This window comes from Sus scrofa, chromosome 3, assembly GCF_000003025.6.
Source record: "Sus scrofa isolate TJ Tabasco breed Duroc chromosome 3, Sscrofa11.1, whole genome shotgun sequence".
In the NCBI taxonomy this organism is placed as follows: Eukaryota; Metazoa; Chordata; class Mammalia; order Artiodactyla; family Suidae; genus Sus; species Sus scrofa.
This window is the reverse complement of record NC_010445.4, coordinates 105,365,474-105,382,921: the sequence shown is the minus strand read 5'-3', so window position 1 is coordinate 105,382,921 and position 17,448 is coordinate 105,365,474. Positions and strand designations below refer to the sequence as shown.

The 17,448-nt window shown below is 35.4% G+C and overlaps 1 long non-coding RNA gene and 1 pseudogene across 1 annotated transcript in view; one reads left to right on the top strand and one right to left on the bottom strand.

Moving 5' to 3' along the window:
- The window catches only part of LOC110260035, a 162,047-nt gene that overhangs the window by 119,792 nt on the left and 24,807 nt on the right, over positions 1-17,448 (top strand). The window lies entirely within an intron of this gene.
- On the bottom strand, positions 9,483-9,970 carry LOC100511076 (annotated as a pseudogene).

Sequence of the window (17,448 nt, the reverse complement as noted above, 5' to 3'; positions counted from 1 at the left end):
GCCCAAGCCATCATCTTAAATACCATCTCCAGCTAAAGATAAAAGAAGAAGTTAGGGTGTGGGGCAGTCAGTTATGGGTGTTATCAAGAAAAGTACAGTATAGCAGCAACATGACTCTTACTCAGATTTAGGTCATTTCCTTCTCCACTGATAAGTGTGTTTTAAACTTTGAAGCTGTTGCACAACAAAGCAAACCACAAACAAAATGAAACTACAACCTACACAATGGGAAAAATTATTTGCAAATGATGCTACCAACAAGAAATTAATTTTCAAAATCTACAAACAGCTCATATAGTTTAATATAAAAAACAACAAAACAAAACAAACAACCCAATCAAAAATGATCAGTAGACCTAAATTGAGATTTCTCCAAAAAAAAAAAAAAACATGGAGATGGTGGCAGACATATGAAAAGATGCTCAATATTGCTAATTATTAGAGAAATGCAAATCAAAACTACAGTGAGGTATCATCTCACACTAGTCAGAATGACCATCATCAAAGAGTCTACAGATAATAAAAGGCTGAAGAATGTGTGAAGAAAAAGGAACTCTCCTATACTGCTGAGATTGTAAATTGGTGCAGCCACTATGGATAACAGTATGGAGGTTCCTCAGAAAACTCAGAGTTCCCGTTGTGGGGCAGCAGAAATAAATCAGACTAGGAACCATGAAGTTGCAGGTTTGATCCCTAGCCTCACTCAGTGGGTTAAGGATCCGGTGTTGCTGTGAGCTATGGTATAGGTCACAGACACGGCTCAGATCCTGCGTTGCTGTGGCTGCGGCATATGCCGCAGCTGTAGTTCCAATTGGACCCCTAACCTGGTTATTTCCATATGCCATGGGTATGGCCCTAAAAAGCTAATAAATAAATAAAATAAACAAGTAGTAAATAATTAAAATAATTACTATATGATCCTGCAGACCCACTTCTGGGCATTTATTTGAAGAAAAGTCTAATTTAAAAGATACTTGTACCCCAGTGTGCATTGCAGCTCTATTTACAATAGCCAAGACATGGAAGCAACCTAGGTGCCCATTGACAAATGAATGGATAAAGAATGTGTGGTACATATATACAATGGAATACTACTCAGCCCTCAAAAATAATGAAATAATGCCATTTGCATCAATGTAGATCGACCTAGAGATTATCATAGTAAGTCAGAAAGAGAAAGAAAAATACCATATGATATCACTTACATGTGGAATCTAAAAAATGGTATAATGGACTCATTTGCAAAATTGAAATCAACCCCGACATAGAAAACAAACTTATGTTTACCAAAGGAGAAGAGGTGAGGAGGAATAACTTGGGAACTGTGATTAATAGATACACACTACTATATACAAAATAGATAAACACCAAGGGCCTACTGTCCTACTGTATAGCACAGGGAACTATATTCAATAACTTGTCATGGTCTATAATGGAAAATAATCTGAAAAAAAATATCTGAATCAGTTTGCTGTACCCCTGAAACTAACACAACATTGTGAACTAACTACATCAATTTAAAAGTGGTTAAAAAATATTGTTTAAAAGAAAAAGAGTTTCTGGAGATTTGGTCATCTTTTTCTTCCCAGTACAGAGAGGACAGATGACACCCTTAAAAATGGACGTTTCCCTTACAAATGTATATGTTTCCTACAAAAGAATAATTTATACTCAATTTTCAGCTTCTCCTGTATCTGTTGTTTCTTAAAAATCATCAACCTAAAAAAACCCTTATGCCAAAGAGACATATTTTAGGCTGATAAATTCTGCTTCCTTCCATTTGTCTGTCACAAGAAAAGAACGAATACACCTGGCAAGTTTTGTGAATATATGTTTTATGTTGACTTAAACATATATTTTTGAAAGAATGAGGGTCAGACCTGGCTAATACTCAGCTGTAAACTGAATTGGGTATTGATAGCTAACATCCTTTATCACTGGTCAATATCCAGACAGAATCAGTTAAATTAGATAATTACCTATTAATTATTAATAATTTAGACTATTACCCTGAGATTGGGCATCTAGTGGATTTATTACCTTTTTATTTTGATATAATATGAATTACTGTAACATATTCCCTTTTAGTCTTCTTAACATATTATCCTTTTATCTAATTTTCTTATTGCTTTTGTTTTATTTATTCTTTATCTGTTCCATGGGAATCTTTCTTCAAATAGTTTGAACCTGATAAATCTAGGTTGCTTACTCAGTTTTAAGAGTGGGCACTTTGAAAACAGTTGGAATCATTGAATGTATTGAAAAGAGTTGGAATCATTGAATGTATGTGGGTTTATCTACTCTGAGTTTTGCTGTAGGGTGATTTATCAGGTCAGATGCTTCTTTGAGGAGCCTCTGAGGTCTTTAATTTCAGCTACCCCCCCAGAAACTATCAGATTTCCTGGAAAAGGACCTTTTAGTTTCTTGTTTGGAGGGAATAGAATTAGTTGTCATATCTGAAAGCAGAGTCAAGAAATGGAGTTGAATTTAGGCCTTAGTATTCAATATGTGTGTGTTCTCTTATCACCCTGTTACTGGTATAGTGTACTTACCTTCAACCTGTAACCAACCCCAAGATCCTCTATATTAACCTCTGCAAAGTATAAACTTCAAGACTTAAGATAGGGGAGAGGATATTTTGTAGGGGAGAACTAACTGCATGTTGAGGAATTTATTGTCAGGTCTACCTTCATTCCCTTTTGCAAACATACCTTTTGCCTGAAGTTCTTTGTGGGGAATCAGCAATGTACATCCAATTATATCTCTACTTTTCTGACTGCTAGGTCAATTTCAGGTTCTACATTTCAGTTTCTAAAATTTTAGCTTTTTTTATTCTATTGTATTGCTTTTTGTTGTGATTATATGAAATTTGAAACATCTTTTACTGTTGTTTGAATAAAGTTGTTGAAGGGAAGCAAAGTAAACTTTATACATTCAGTGCACTGCCATCACCCAAATGGACCTAAAATCAGTGCTTTGAGAAATACTCAAGTATGGGGAAAATCTCTATATATTTCTCAGTCCTGTAATTTTTTTTTTCCTTCTTGAGGACAAAGATGCTATAGCTTTTGAAACATTTATTATTCTTTCTTGTGAAAGAATATCATGAATTATATCACAATGTCATAATTGTCATAAGAACTGAAAGTTCTTTTATGTTTCAGGTCCCTCTGAAAGCAAATTTTCTGCTTTCCTACAGGATAGAGATTATTCCTTACTATGTTAGTAATCTGGTACATAGAAAAGTACCCTGTAAAGTTAATCCCTTACCGTCTTTTTCCCATGTCATTAAATTCTGAACTATTAATCTTAGGTACTAATCATAAGTATTAAATTTTATGTATACCGAATGAGTGTCTCCACTTTGAAAAGGTTGCTCACCCCTTCTCTTTCAACCAACGTTTCCTTTGTTGGTTTGGTCTTCCTAATTATTAGAGAAAAGCTACTTTAAAAAATATGATTAGCTAATTATTTTTAGTATATTTTTAAACTTATAACTGTTGCAAAGCAAAGTACCCCAAAACCTAGCGGCTGAAAACAATTTATGATGCTCACAACTTTGTGAGTCTAAGAATTCTGGAAGGGCCTGGCTAAGTGGCTTGTCTCTGAGTCATTTGATATCAGGGTACCTCCAATGTATGGGCTCTGTTCCAGAATGACATTTTTTCACTCACATGTCTGTCACTGAAGTAGTCTTTGCTGTCTCTCTTTCCACCTGACATCTTATGTTCTGTGTCCTCTTCATGTATCTTGGGATCTCAGAGCATGACAGTCTTAGGTTAATCAGACTTTCTGCATAGCAGTTGGCTTCCCCCAGAGCAAATGTTCTAGAGCAAGGCAGTGTTTCGCAAGGCAGGACGGAAAAGCTGACCTCAGCCTAGAAAGTAGGATAGCATTAATTAATGTTACATTCCATTGATCAGAACAATCACAGTCTACCCATACTCAAGGGAAGATGACGTAGTGACTATCTCTAATCAATCTCTTTCTCCCTCTCTCTCACTCACACCCACATACCATATACATACATATATACATAGACACACACATATATACATATACTATAAAAAGATTTGGCCATATATATACTACCTATAAAGCAATATGGCCAATTTCATAACCTCAAGCAATACATGTTATAATCCTCTGCAAAATTGATGACAAAAGTCATAAACACCTGCCTTATATAGGAGTACCAGAGGTCCCTCCCCTCTTTTTACTATTATTGTCTAATGATTTCATTTTGGAAGAAGTTCTTCCATAGCTATGACTGATATCACTTCAGATCCCAGAGCAGGGGAGAACAAGACTTCAAGGGGTGAATTTTCTTAAGAGCTACTAACATACCTGCCTGTGCTGAGAATGTCGCTTCTATCCCCAGAGGGTATGGCTGTGTATGGACGATTCCCCACATGCCATTAAGATAGCAGAGCAGGAATATAAGGTGTCTCTGCCAAGGAAATGTCATTTTTCAAAGCAGCAGCAGAGGCAGGCACTATGGTGGCAGTTTATTATACCAGAAAAAAATAATAGCCTCACGGAAGAGACATGATCTGAGCTGATCTATCCGCTTGACCTTATACAAATACTTATATTTTCTATGTGCTCTCATTTATAAAGTGGAGCCAGTAATTTTGTTTCTAAGGGATTGTTGTGAGACTGCAATAAGAACACTCATATTGACTCAAATTATCAGAAAAGAGCAAAAAGGGTTTTTGACCATCATTATTAATGTTATTATTATTAAGGAATAATATAAAAGTGTAGTTGTATAGCCAGCTATAAAGTTGACATGCTTTAGTGTTTATTATATCTTCCATATTAATATTTAATGTCAAAATATATTGGGTTGTATAACAGCATTGTACAGAATCCTTGAATCAGTTCCAGCTACAAGTACACTGAAATAATAATTACTATAAGGATCTTTTAAAAATAATTTCAAAACTTCCCATAGGATGAATACTACAGGTTATCATTACCATCCCTCTGATATCTTTTCACATGGAAATCTACTGAGGTTTTGTCCTAAAACCTCCATAGGAGATTTGTTTGTCCTGAATTGCAATAAATCCAAGCTTTGCTTGGAGGCTGTGATGCAGGAAGTCTGTTCCTTTCTTTGCTTCTATCTGGATGGCCTGTTCATTAGGATGTGATCCTGTCAGTATGAATATCATCATCATCACCCTCATCATTTCACATATTCTAATCACATGTTGGTTTCAGAAAATGAAAAAAAAAAAAAAAAAAAAGAACCGGAAACAAAAACAACCCACAAAAAAACCTACTTCAGACTGCATCCCTGACTTTAGTCATGTACCACTTTGAAAGTGACCTGTTGGTATTAAAAGAGACTAAATATAATGATGTGGTTGGGAGAGTGTAAGCTATAACCATCCCTAGGAAAGTAACACAAACCAATATAGCCAGTATTTGCAACACAACATGTGGCACAGTGACATCACGTGTAAATTAATTCTTGGTATACAGGAAGGTGTGCTCTCTCACCTGTGGCCTGGAACTTGTGGTTCTAAAACAATGCACTTGCTAGAAATTGTTTCATAAGAACGGGGAACCAGCTTCAGAGACACACAGATCTGGATTCTAATCTTGGCTCTATTGCTTAATGGTTTTGTGCCTTAGGGAAAGAGAGTTAAGCACTCTTATTCTTGGATTATTAAGCTGTATAATTACTATATCATAAAATTATTAGGAAGTTAAAATAAGAAAATATATGTAAACTCCTAAATACCTGCACTTTCATCTTCAGCAATAATTGATATATAACCCCTCTTTAAAAGTTATTGTCACACAGACACCCTCACCCAAATTATTTTGAAGCAGTTACTAGATGTATTACATCATTGCATCTTGAAATGTTTCAGTAAATGCCTTTAACACTCAAGAAATTTCTTAATAATTTGTAAAATTATGAAACCTAAATTATTAACAATAGTTAGTATTATTAATGGTAATCCATATCATAAGCTATTTCAGCCAGTATTCATATTCCCCAAACCTCTTATAATCATTATCTATTTATAGTCTGTATGTTTGCACTGGGATCAAAATAATGTCCAATACTGGTTGCTATGTCTTTTAAATGTCTTTTTAAATATAAGTTTCTTCTTTTAGAATAATTTTAGATTTATAAAAAAGACGCAAAGATAGAGAGGGTTCCTGAATGTCCTTTAGTCAGTTTTTGCTAATACTAGCACTTTATAAAACCATGATACATCAAAACTAAGAAATTAATATTGATACAGTATTATGAACTAAAAAACTGACTTTATTAAAATATAACATTTCTCACTGATCCAAGATTCATCCTGGGAGCTAACATTATATTTAGGTTTTAGACTCTTTAAAACCCTAGTTTCCTCTTACATCTTTTTTCTTTTTCACAATATTTTTCTGTGAGAAACCAGAAAATTTTTCTGGCAAAGGTTTTCCAATGTAAATTGAAGTTATATGTTTGTGCTATTTTAAACATATTTCTCTGTACCTCAAATTCATCATAAATTGGTATTAGATCTAAGGGTCTGATTAAATTTGGGTTAACTTTTAAAAAAAATTGGTTAGTATTGGATAAACTACTTAACAGGGAATGTTTTGTACTTCCACAAAGAGATTTGAAAGTCTGGTTTTCCCTCTTTCTGATGTTATCACTAACTGGTGATCATTATTTAGTTCCATTAATCCATTAGAGGGCGACAGACTAGTGTTATTCTATCTCGCTTTATCATTTTTCATTGTGTATCATTTGAAATATTTCCAAAAGGAGAAAATTCTCCCCTTCAACTGTAGTATAGCTCATGTATTAAACAAATGAACAAAGAAACAAAAATATTTCATTTCCCCCCCATGTTTACTTGTTTCAGTGTGATAATTTGGTCATTTCCTGGCATATTTCCATGATTTTATTTATAATGTACTCTATTTTCAAGGTTCTAATTCAGTATTCTTTAAATTATATTTTTTTATTGAAAGACTGTTGATTAGAGCAAACTTACAGAAAAAGTAATCATAAAGAACAGAGTTCCTTCCCAAATATTCCCTCTCCTTACAGAGTTTCTTCTATTATTAACATCTTACACTAATGTAGTACATTTGTTACAAGTATTGAATCAGTATTGATACATTATTACAACTAAAGTCAATAGTTTACATTAGGGTTCACTCTTTATGATGTTCATTTCTACTGGTCTTGACAAAGTATAACTTTATCAGATGAGTGGTTAACAAACATTTTTCAGTGTATGGGTTATCTTTTCATTCTCTTAGGAATGTCTCTCACAGAGCATTTTTTTTTAATTTAATTAAGTTCAACATTATTTTTTCCTATTATGGATTATACTTTTCATATTGTGTATAAAAAGTCATTGCCAAATACAAGATCTCCTAGATTTTCTCCTGTTATCTTATAAAAAGTGTGTACATTTTACATTTTATTATTAGGTCTATAATCCATTTTGAATTGTTATTTGTGAAAGATATAAGGTCAGTGTCTAGATCACTTTTCTGTATGTAAATATCTAGTTGTTCCAGAATCATTTGTTGAAAACCTCTCCTTATTTATTTATTTAATATAATGCTTTTTTTTTCCATTTTAACTGATTTACAGTATTCTGTCAGTTTTTTTTATTATTATTTTTAATAGTTTTTTCCCCAGTGCATTTTTTTTCCTACTGTACAGCATGGTGACCCAGTTACACATACATGTACACATTCTATTTTCTCACATTATCATGCTCCATCATAAGTGACTAGACATAGTTCCCAGTGCCACACAGCAGGATCTCATTGCTAATCCATTCCAAAGGCAATAGTTTGTATCTATTTACCCCAACCTCCCCAACCACCCCACTCCCTCCCCCTCTCCCTTGGCAACCACAAATGTATTCTGCAAGTCCGTGATTTTCTTTTCTGTAGAAAGGTTCATTTGTGCCTTATATTAGATTCCAGATATGAGTGATATCATATGGAATTTTTCTTTCTCTTTCTGACTTACTTCACTCAGGATGAGAATCTCTAGTTCCATCCATGTTGCTGCAAATGGCATTATGTCATTCTTTTTTATGGCTGAGTAGTATTCCATTGTGTATATATACCACTTGTTCCTAATCCCATCATCTGTTGATGGACATTTGGGTTGTTTCCATGTCTTGGCTATTGTGAATAGAGCTGCAGTGAACATGCAGGTACATGTGTCTTTTTTAATGAAAGATTTGTCTGGATATATACCCAAGAGTGGGATTGCTGGGTCATGTGGTAGTTCTGTGTATAGATTTCTAAGGTACCTCCATACTGTTCCCCATAGTGGTTGTACTAGCTTACATTCCCACCAACTGTGCAGGAGGGTTCCCTCTTCTCCACAACCGTCCAAATCAAATACCTGGGAATATACATGATGAAGGAGGTAAAAGACTCATATGCTAAAAACTATAAAACATTAATCAAGGAAATTAAAGAAGATGTAAAGAAATAGAAAGATATTCCATGCTCCTAGGTTGGAAAAATTAATATTGTAAAAATGGCCATGCTACCCAAAGCAATCTACAGATTTAATGCAACCCCTATCAAATTTCCCATGACATTTTTCATAGAACTAGAACAAACAATCCAAAAATTTATAGAACCACAAAAGACCCAGAATTGCCAAAGCAGTTCTGAGGGACATAAAACAAATAGGAGGCATAACTCTCCATGATTTCAGACAATATTACAAAGTCATAGTCATCAAGGTGTGTAGTACTGGTACCAAAAGAGACCAATGGAACCAAATAGAGAACCCAGAAATAAACCCAGACACCTATGGTCAATTAATCTTTGGCAAAGAAGGCAAGAACATAAAATGCAAGAACATAAAACTGCACCACGATGGGAACTCCTGATTTTCTTCTCTTATTGCATTATCTAGGTCTTCCAGTAGGACATTGAATAAGAGTGATGAGAGGGTACATTAATGTTTTATTCCTAATCTTAGGGAGGAAAAAAACATCTATTTTCTCACCATTAAGAAATGTTAGCTTGGAGTTCCCGTCGTGGTGCAGTGGTTAACAAATCCGACTAGGAACCATGACGTTGTGGGTTCGATCCCTGACCTTGCTCAGTGGGTTAAGGATCTGGCATTGCCCTGACCTGTGGTGTAGGTTGCAGACACGGCTCGGATCCTGTGTTGCTGTGGCTGTGGTGTAGGCCAGCGGCTACAGCTCCGATTAGACCCCTAGCCTGGGAATCTCCATATGCCGCAGGAGTGGCTTTAGGAAAGGCAAAAAGCCAAAAAAAAAAAAAAAAGGAAATGTTAGCTGTATGTTTTGGGGAGATACTTTTTATCAAGTTGAGGAAATTGCCTTCTGTCCCTAGTTTGATGATGATTTAGGTGTTGGATTCTGTCAAATGCTTTTTCTGCTTCTGTTGATTTAATTTTCTTTTTTTTCCCCATTAGTTGTCAAATAATCTTTAGTTTTTCATTGCAGTTCTTAGCTAGCTCAGCATTCAACTACACTGCTGTTGATATCATCTATGATGTCATGAGGGTGGCAGCCATCAACATTGCAGCCCACAGACTGTGCAGTCCCCAGGATCTCTTTAACGGTTCCAGAAAATTCTCTAGCTAAAGATCAGTGCCACATATGTTGGGCAATATTGATATCTCATCAAAAGTGATGTTTCCACTCTGCTTAGTGTTTTTCTGCTTCTTTCTGTTGCTTGGCAGTTCTTGAGAGCTTTGATGATCAGGGCAGAGGCAGAAGGTACCACCTCAATCTGGGCTTGTCTGTTCCGAATGGTCAGTTTCAATGTAATTCTCAGACATTTCCAATCACCCGTTGCTTTGGTGATGTCATCACCAACCTTTTTTGGAGACAGACCCAGGGGGCTGATCTTGGGGGCCAGGGCAGATGTAGCACTGACTTCTTCACCTGAGGTAAATGACTTTGATCTTGTTGGGGTCGAACACAGGTGGCATGGTGTGGTGGAAGGTGTCAGATGAACCCAGATTCGGAATGGCTGAAGAGGGGTTGCACCTTGGCCTCCTCAGAGCTGAAAGCTGAAAGCTATTGATTAATTTTCTGTAAGGTTCTTTGGGTAGTTCACTCTTTGTTTTCAGAATCTCTTCATATATTAGAAATATCATACTTTAGTGACAATGAATTCAAATGGACAACTAATGTGTTTAATGTCAAACTTGAGACTCAAAATTATCTAAGCTGAAATCTGTAATAGACAAAAGGTAAGTCCTATATATCTCATTAAATACAAAATAGGCCAAAAATTGGGTCTCGCAGGAGTTCTTGGAAGAAATATGTAGCAAAATTTTGTTGGCAAAACTTTTAATATTAAATAATAGCATTACCTGGCTGATCAACAACCATTTGGTAGTAATTAGTTTCTATTTTCTGAGGGGCAAATTTTAAGAGATTCCAAGATGAAGGAGAGTGTGTTGTGCATTATTTTTATAGTGATCACCCTAATGTAAGGATGTGTTGGGACATCAATACCATGAGATGGTAATAACAAGGGTAAAAGCTAGAAAAATGGAGGCCTTAATGTGGATGCATGATAAGGAAATGAAAATATTTAATGGATTGCTATGCAAAAGAAAATTTAGGTGAGTTCTGTATTAGCACAGAGAAGAACCAAGAGTAGCAGCTAAAAAAAGGAAGATGTATCTTAACTAATTAATTAACTAAAATATAAATATATATATATATATATATATATATATAATGTTGCCATTGATTTACTTGAGGTATAGCTCTCCTTTTTAGTCATTGATGGACTAAAGTTAAGTTCTTGGGGCATGCTATTGTAGAGTTTCTACATGGGAGAAGGAATTTCACTTTCTGTGACAGAAAGAGACATCTACAGTCCATTCAAGAAGATGCAGCACTACAACTCTTTTTTATTTTTTTATATTATTTTATTAATATGGGTCGCAGCATATGGAGGTTCCCAGGCTAGGTGTCTAATGGGAGCTATAGCTCCTGGCTTACGCCACAGCCACAGCAACGCAGGATCCGAACTATGTCTGTGACCTACACCACAGCTCATGGCAACGGCAGATTCTTAACCCACTGAGCGAGGCCAGGGATCAAACCCACAACCTCATGGTTCCTAGTCAGATTCGTTTCTGCTGCACCACGACGGGAACTCCACAACCATTTTTTAAAGATGCATTCCTTTGGTTAAGGTTGATTATTAGCAAGGGGCGAACCTCTAGACAGTAAATGGTTAGAAGATTGGTTTCTTTGTTTTTATTTTTTAGTGTGAACCACCTAATAGTTTTTTTTTTTTTAATATAGTGAATAATAATTATTTGATATTCTTTTCTCTGGTATGAATACATTTAAACCAAATACTTTTTTGTTTTGAGGGTAGCATAGAAAATGACAATAGCCTTGCTCTTTTAAATAATTCCATTACAATTAGGAAGACAAAAGAAAGTATAACTTTAGCAGAAAATTACAATTAAACTTGGTACCAACTAAACTATCAGAAGATGAATGTAACTTAATTCAAGTCAATAAGCTTTGAGTGCATTATTTGTATAAAGATAGTTAAAGATAATCAATTCTGTGAAGCCTGGATGTAAATAATATAGGTGGCACTGGCTGAAGAATTCCATGTGGAATAAAATCATGCCTCCTTTTGATGTTTTTATACAATTAGTACATATTCAGTGCTGTGGTTTTCAGTTTTTCTTTTAAATGTTAAAACTCTCATGTAAGAGCCCTAATTGACACATTTCCAATTATTCTTTTCTTTTATGCTATTCTAAATATGTCACTGACATTGAAGAAATATCCCAATTAGGAATTTAAAGGCTTAAACCTACCTCTTCTTGAATGAACTCTTGCTATGTCCTACTTGCCCTACATTTTGATTCATTTACATGAAGCAGTGTGAACCTCTCCCTGTCTCCTCTTTTCTCCCTGTTTGTGGGTAATTTGTGTAAAAATCCACACTCATCAGTAGAATACTTGAAAAAAAGATAACTTTCCAAAAGCAGCAGAATTGGTTTTTATTGTTCCTTCCAGTTGAATTTGTATTGGAATAAATTGCCTTATTTTGTCCCTAAACAAACGCTATTTTTGAAGAAACATAGTTGCATCTGGCTAATTTTAAACTTTGATCGGTAATGTGATTCTGATAGAGTTAGTCCAATTGTCTGGCTAGCTTCTGGTGCTTATTAACTTCTTAAAGTAAAAGAATGAAACACATACTCAGTGAGACTATGAATGTAATTTCTACTAATTGTCTTAATGAAGGAGATACAAAAGAGCAAAAATATAACTCTCCAGTAATGTTCTTATAAAAGGTAGAGCAGTACAAACTTCCAATTTTTTGGAAGTTCTTTTTGTTCATTTGTTTTTGTTTTTTGTTTTTGTTTTTGTTACTCGCCTGATTAAACAAGGAAATGTCTAACAACAAGACCTCATGCATATTTTGTATCTACATAGCTTATTATAATAGGAGTTTCCAAATTTTCCTATTTTATATCTAACCATTATTTCTTTTTCTTTGGCTGCTAGGGAACCCAAACTGCAGTTTATTTTTATTCTTAAAGGAGCAGTAAGAGAGATGAGCAAGGCCCCAGATGAGTAATGGAGGAGCCTTAACGGGCTCAGTGGTTCCAAGCACTGCTACTAAATGGATCCCTCAGAGGCCATTATAGTCCTCAGAGGTGACTTTTCCATCCCATGTGAGCCCTAGAGGTGACTTCTTCATAACCCACAGCCTGCCTTCCCATTTGAGAAAGGACGAAAATACAAAGGAAAATTTAAGGGTGGGAAAGAGATTTCATTTCAAAAACTAATGCCCTGGGAGACTGCAGTGTTATGTTAAGGTTTCTGAAGCTGTGTCCCTCCCTCCCCTAGAGGTGAAGAGCATTAGAGGGCGGCCAAGGACACAGAAGGAAGGAAAGCCTGTATGCCTTGAATCTAGCATCATAGATACAGTCCTTGCCTGACTGGAGTAATAAGGAGTCAGAAGTGAAGCAATACATCAAAGATACTTGATAATGTAGGATTTGAGGATATATCAAATTTCTAGTTAACTCCTCTTGCTAGTAGAAAGAAAAAGATAACTGACAGAGGTCAACAAGAGGACATCTAGACTAAAGCAGTGTGGACACTTAGCATTTACACTATTAATATCCTCTATCCCTTCCAAATTACTTCTTTGTCCTCTCTGGAATAAGTATATTCCCTGTGGAGAGCAGGTGTTTTTGAAGCAAAGGCCACAATTTCCATCCTGGTGTGCACCACCTAAGTTTGGAGAAAAAAGAATAACAAAATATAAGACAAAAAAAAAATCACAAGAGTAACAACAAAGGTAAAGGTCTTGGAAGTAAAATTAGAAATTAACTCAAAGTGTACACTATGCTAACAGAAACATATAAAAATGCATAATTTCACAAGACCCAGGGCTTCCTTATAACCAGGAATGGCTTTTATCATTTAAAAAAATGACTTGGGATTCCAAACAATAAATATTTCCAAAACTAAACATATATATTTAAAGTACTTATCTTTAAAAATGGGTATTTTCTTGGGACAAAAACTAGCTTCTATTGTAAGCCAAAACAAATTAACTCATACATTTTATATAGTCACTTAATAATTCAGTCATGCCTTGAGCCTAGCACTATAGTAGGCACTAGAGATACAAAGATGGTCCATGTCAGAGAAGACAAATGTCCCTCACATATAATTATTTAATTATAATTGTGTTAAATGCCATTGAGAAAGGATATTTTCCAGTTTCACTTGAATTTTTCATTGCCATTAAACACATGAATGGAAGGAAATGAATTGCTTTTTTAAAATATTCCTTGTACTGGTCAAGAAAAGGAACTAAGTTTAAGAAGAGAAAGAAAAGAGAGCAACTTCTTGTCAGGCTGAGCTTCCCATTCCATTAGACTGGGAATGTTTTTAAAAAGTACATATCAGAATACATAAAGAGTGGCAATTTTTAAAGTACATTAGGTTATATAATAGATTAGATTTTCTATGGTTTAAAATAAGTTTTTAAAAAGTACAAGATTCACTATATTCAAAAAGGGAAAAAAAAATAATAGCTTATGCAATGCATCTGGCCCATTACCCTTTCTAGTCTCTCATGTAGGAATGTCTTTTACCTCCTTTAAAATTAGCTCAAATACCCCTTCCTTAGTGACACTTACTGGGATCAGTAGCTGTTGGAGGAGGTCATTGAGAAGACATGGCCACTAGATTGACCCAGAAGCTGGACCCAGGCAATGGCAGGGACCCCTCTGTCTCCTAACCCTTGGAATGTACATTCTGCCCACTATTCCCACAGTGGGGGCCATTTTCAAGGACATGGACTTGAGAGAGTAAGGTGTTGTTGAGATCACCTGGACTAAATAAATACGTGACTACACCCAGTTAAGGCATGAATGTAAACTTTTAAGATTTTGGTGGCAGATGCAGGGGTCTAGTGATTTTGTGACTGCCTAGGGTGAGCCTCCTATGCAAATTCCCTTGCTTATTAACCTCACCACCTATCAATCTGGAGCTACCTCTGTCTTCAGTCTCTCCTTGCGCTCTAAGTACTGGCACCAATTTGTGAATCAACAGTATTAAAAACTAATAGTTCTTTTTTTTCTTTTTAGGGACACATCTGCAGCATATGTAAATTCCCAGGCTAGGAGCCGAATTGGAGCTGCAGCTGCCAGCCATAGCAACACCGTATCTGAACTGCATCTGTGACCTACACAGCAGCTTGCAGCAATACCAGATCTGTAGCCCATTAAGTAAGGCTAGGGATCGAACCTGCATCCTCAAGGATAGTATGTTGGGTTCTTAACCTGCTCAGCCACAATGGGAACTCTTTTTTTTTTTAAACCCTGTTGTGTGTTATTGTGTTTTGTGTCTTCTATAGTTCTTACCACTTTAACCATTTAACCTTATTTTCAACTAAGTTTAGAAATTAACTGAAGGCAAATCAATCCATCTGATGTGTTTTTTTTTTCTTTTAAATTATGTCTTTTCACTTTTTAGCAGTTCAGTAATGAAAGAAATTATTTTATTAGTCTTATTGGTAGAATAAAGAATGGTGAATTAAGTATTTGCCAATAGAAGTGTCTTTTTCCATGTCGTAAGACACTGTTTTTAGATGAAAACAGCAAGATAAGAATCATATTTACTTAAATATCATAAAGAATGTCAGTCAAGGAGTTCCCATCTTGGTTCAGCATAAACGAATCTGACTAGCATCCATGAGGACACAGGTTTGATTCCTGGCCTCACTCAGTGGGTGAAGGATCCGGCGTTGCCTTGAGCTGTGGTGTAGGTTGCAGATGTAGCTCAGATCTGGCATTGCCATGGCTGTGGTTTAGGCCAGAAGCTATAGCTCTGCTTCTATCCCTAACCTGGGAACCTCCATATGCTGCGGTGCGGCCCTAAAAAGACAAAAAAAAAAAAAAAAGTCAGTCAGTAGTAGCAATTATAAATATTAAAGAACAGAATGTAATGAAAACTTCCATGCACATAGTTTCTCAGTCACACTTAGTGAAAAATTATTCTCCAAATTTTTCCTCAAATTTATGCAAATATTGATAATTAACCAAATATAATAAAGAATTATTTTTAGGCCAAATTAAATTACCAACTAAAATCATGTTCTACTTACATGGTTCTGGAACCAAAACCTCTACAACTGCCAACTTTCTTTCTGTATTAACATGATGCTGCTGTCTAGTTAACTCTTGCTCAGGAAGAGCAAGTTGTAAATAACTTTATTGCTTATTCTAAGAACTTCCCAGAAACCCATTTAAAATGGACATCAGGCTGTTCAATTTTCAATAGATAGAATGGAAAAGACTGCTTCTTAAGACTCTCTTTGAAACTCTCTCCTTAAAACATTAGCTTGTGTGTCCATCAATCCTAAACCATTATATTATGAACCTTACCCAGTCCTGATTCCTGATGAAGTACATTGCCTTAAACCAGGCTGCCAAACTTCATAGAAATCACAGCTTTACTGTCTCTTCTTTGAAACGCTACCCAAATTCTGTTGATATAGTGATCTCCCTGACAACAATAAGCAATAAACTCAATTTTTCAGTGTCAATAGATAATTTTGGTAGCATTTTATCAATTCTTATTAAATGAATAAAGTCCCTTTTTTCATTAACAAATTAAAGTTTATATACACCAAACAAACTGTCTTCCAGGTTAGATTTGAGTTCAACAAATTTCTGGTTTAAAAAAAAAAAAAAAAGAAGAAGATGACTGTTTGAGGTAGTACTTGGCATTCACGTGGAATGTTTAATGCTGTATCTTCCTTGATAAAATGTATAGTGTTTGCAATTTCAAATAAAATATATTCAAGCTGTTATTAAGTACAAAACTGTATCTCAAACCATTTCCTTTGATTGTTCAGTAATTTGAAGTTTATATGTGAGTGCGTGCTTTCATTCAGATAAAATGGTTGAAATTTGATGCTCCAATACTGCAGAAGCAGTGAGTTTCCATTCTTTTTTTTTTTTTTTTTTTTTTTATTTCCCTTTTATGGCCACATCTATGGCATATGGACGTTCCCAGGCTAGGGGTTGAATCAGAGCTACAGCTTCCAGCCTACACCAACCACATCCACACCGACACTGAATCCAAGCTGCGTCTATGACCTATACCGTAGCTTGTGGCAATGCTGCATCATTAACCCCTGAGCTAGGCCAGAGATTGAATCCCCACCCTCTTTTAGACACCCACCTAAAGACATTTATCCTTTAGACCTATCTAAAGGCATTGTGGCTTCTTAATATATGAAAATAATTCTACTAATCTTCTATAATCACGATAGCATCTGTTGTCTTTCCAGTAGCAGTGTTAGAATTATAAATTCTAGAAGAATACAAAGTAGAAGTACCTTAAAGTTGATGTAGTCCTACCTTATAAACAGCTAGAAGCTTAAAGACTTGCTCAAGGTTACACTGCCCATTAATAAGAAATTTGTCTCTAATACTCAGATTCTGTAACTCCCAGCTCAGCACCATTTCTACTTTAACTCAGTTTTGGTTTGATTCATGCTCTTTCTCACTGTCTCTGTTGGATTAATGATACACATTTGTAAGATGGATGACCAGGGCTGTTGTCATTTTTCTAAAGAGATGTCCATCTACCCTCTTCAGCTGAACAGAATCCATGCAAACTTTCCTTTCTATGTCTCCTTTATTTCTGTCAACTCTGTAAAAATGAGAAAAAAAATGCCAGTACCAGGCATTGCATTGATTCCATTGCAAAGCCTTTTCATCATAAACAACAACAAATAGTTGTTGAACATTCACTGTGCTTACTGCATACTTTATCATTTTCTTTTTTCTCATTCTGCTGTAACTATCTCTCAACCTCTGTGTCTTTTCTGAAGAACACCTTTGCTTAATATTGTCTTCAGTTTTCTTGTGCTTAAAGAAATAACCCA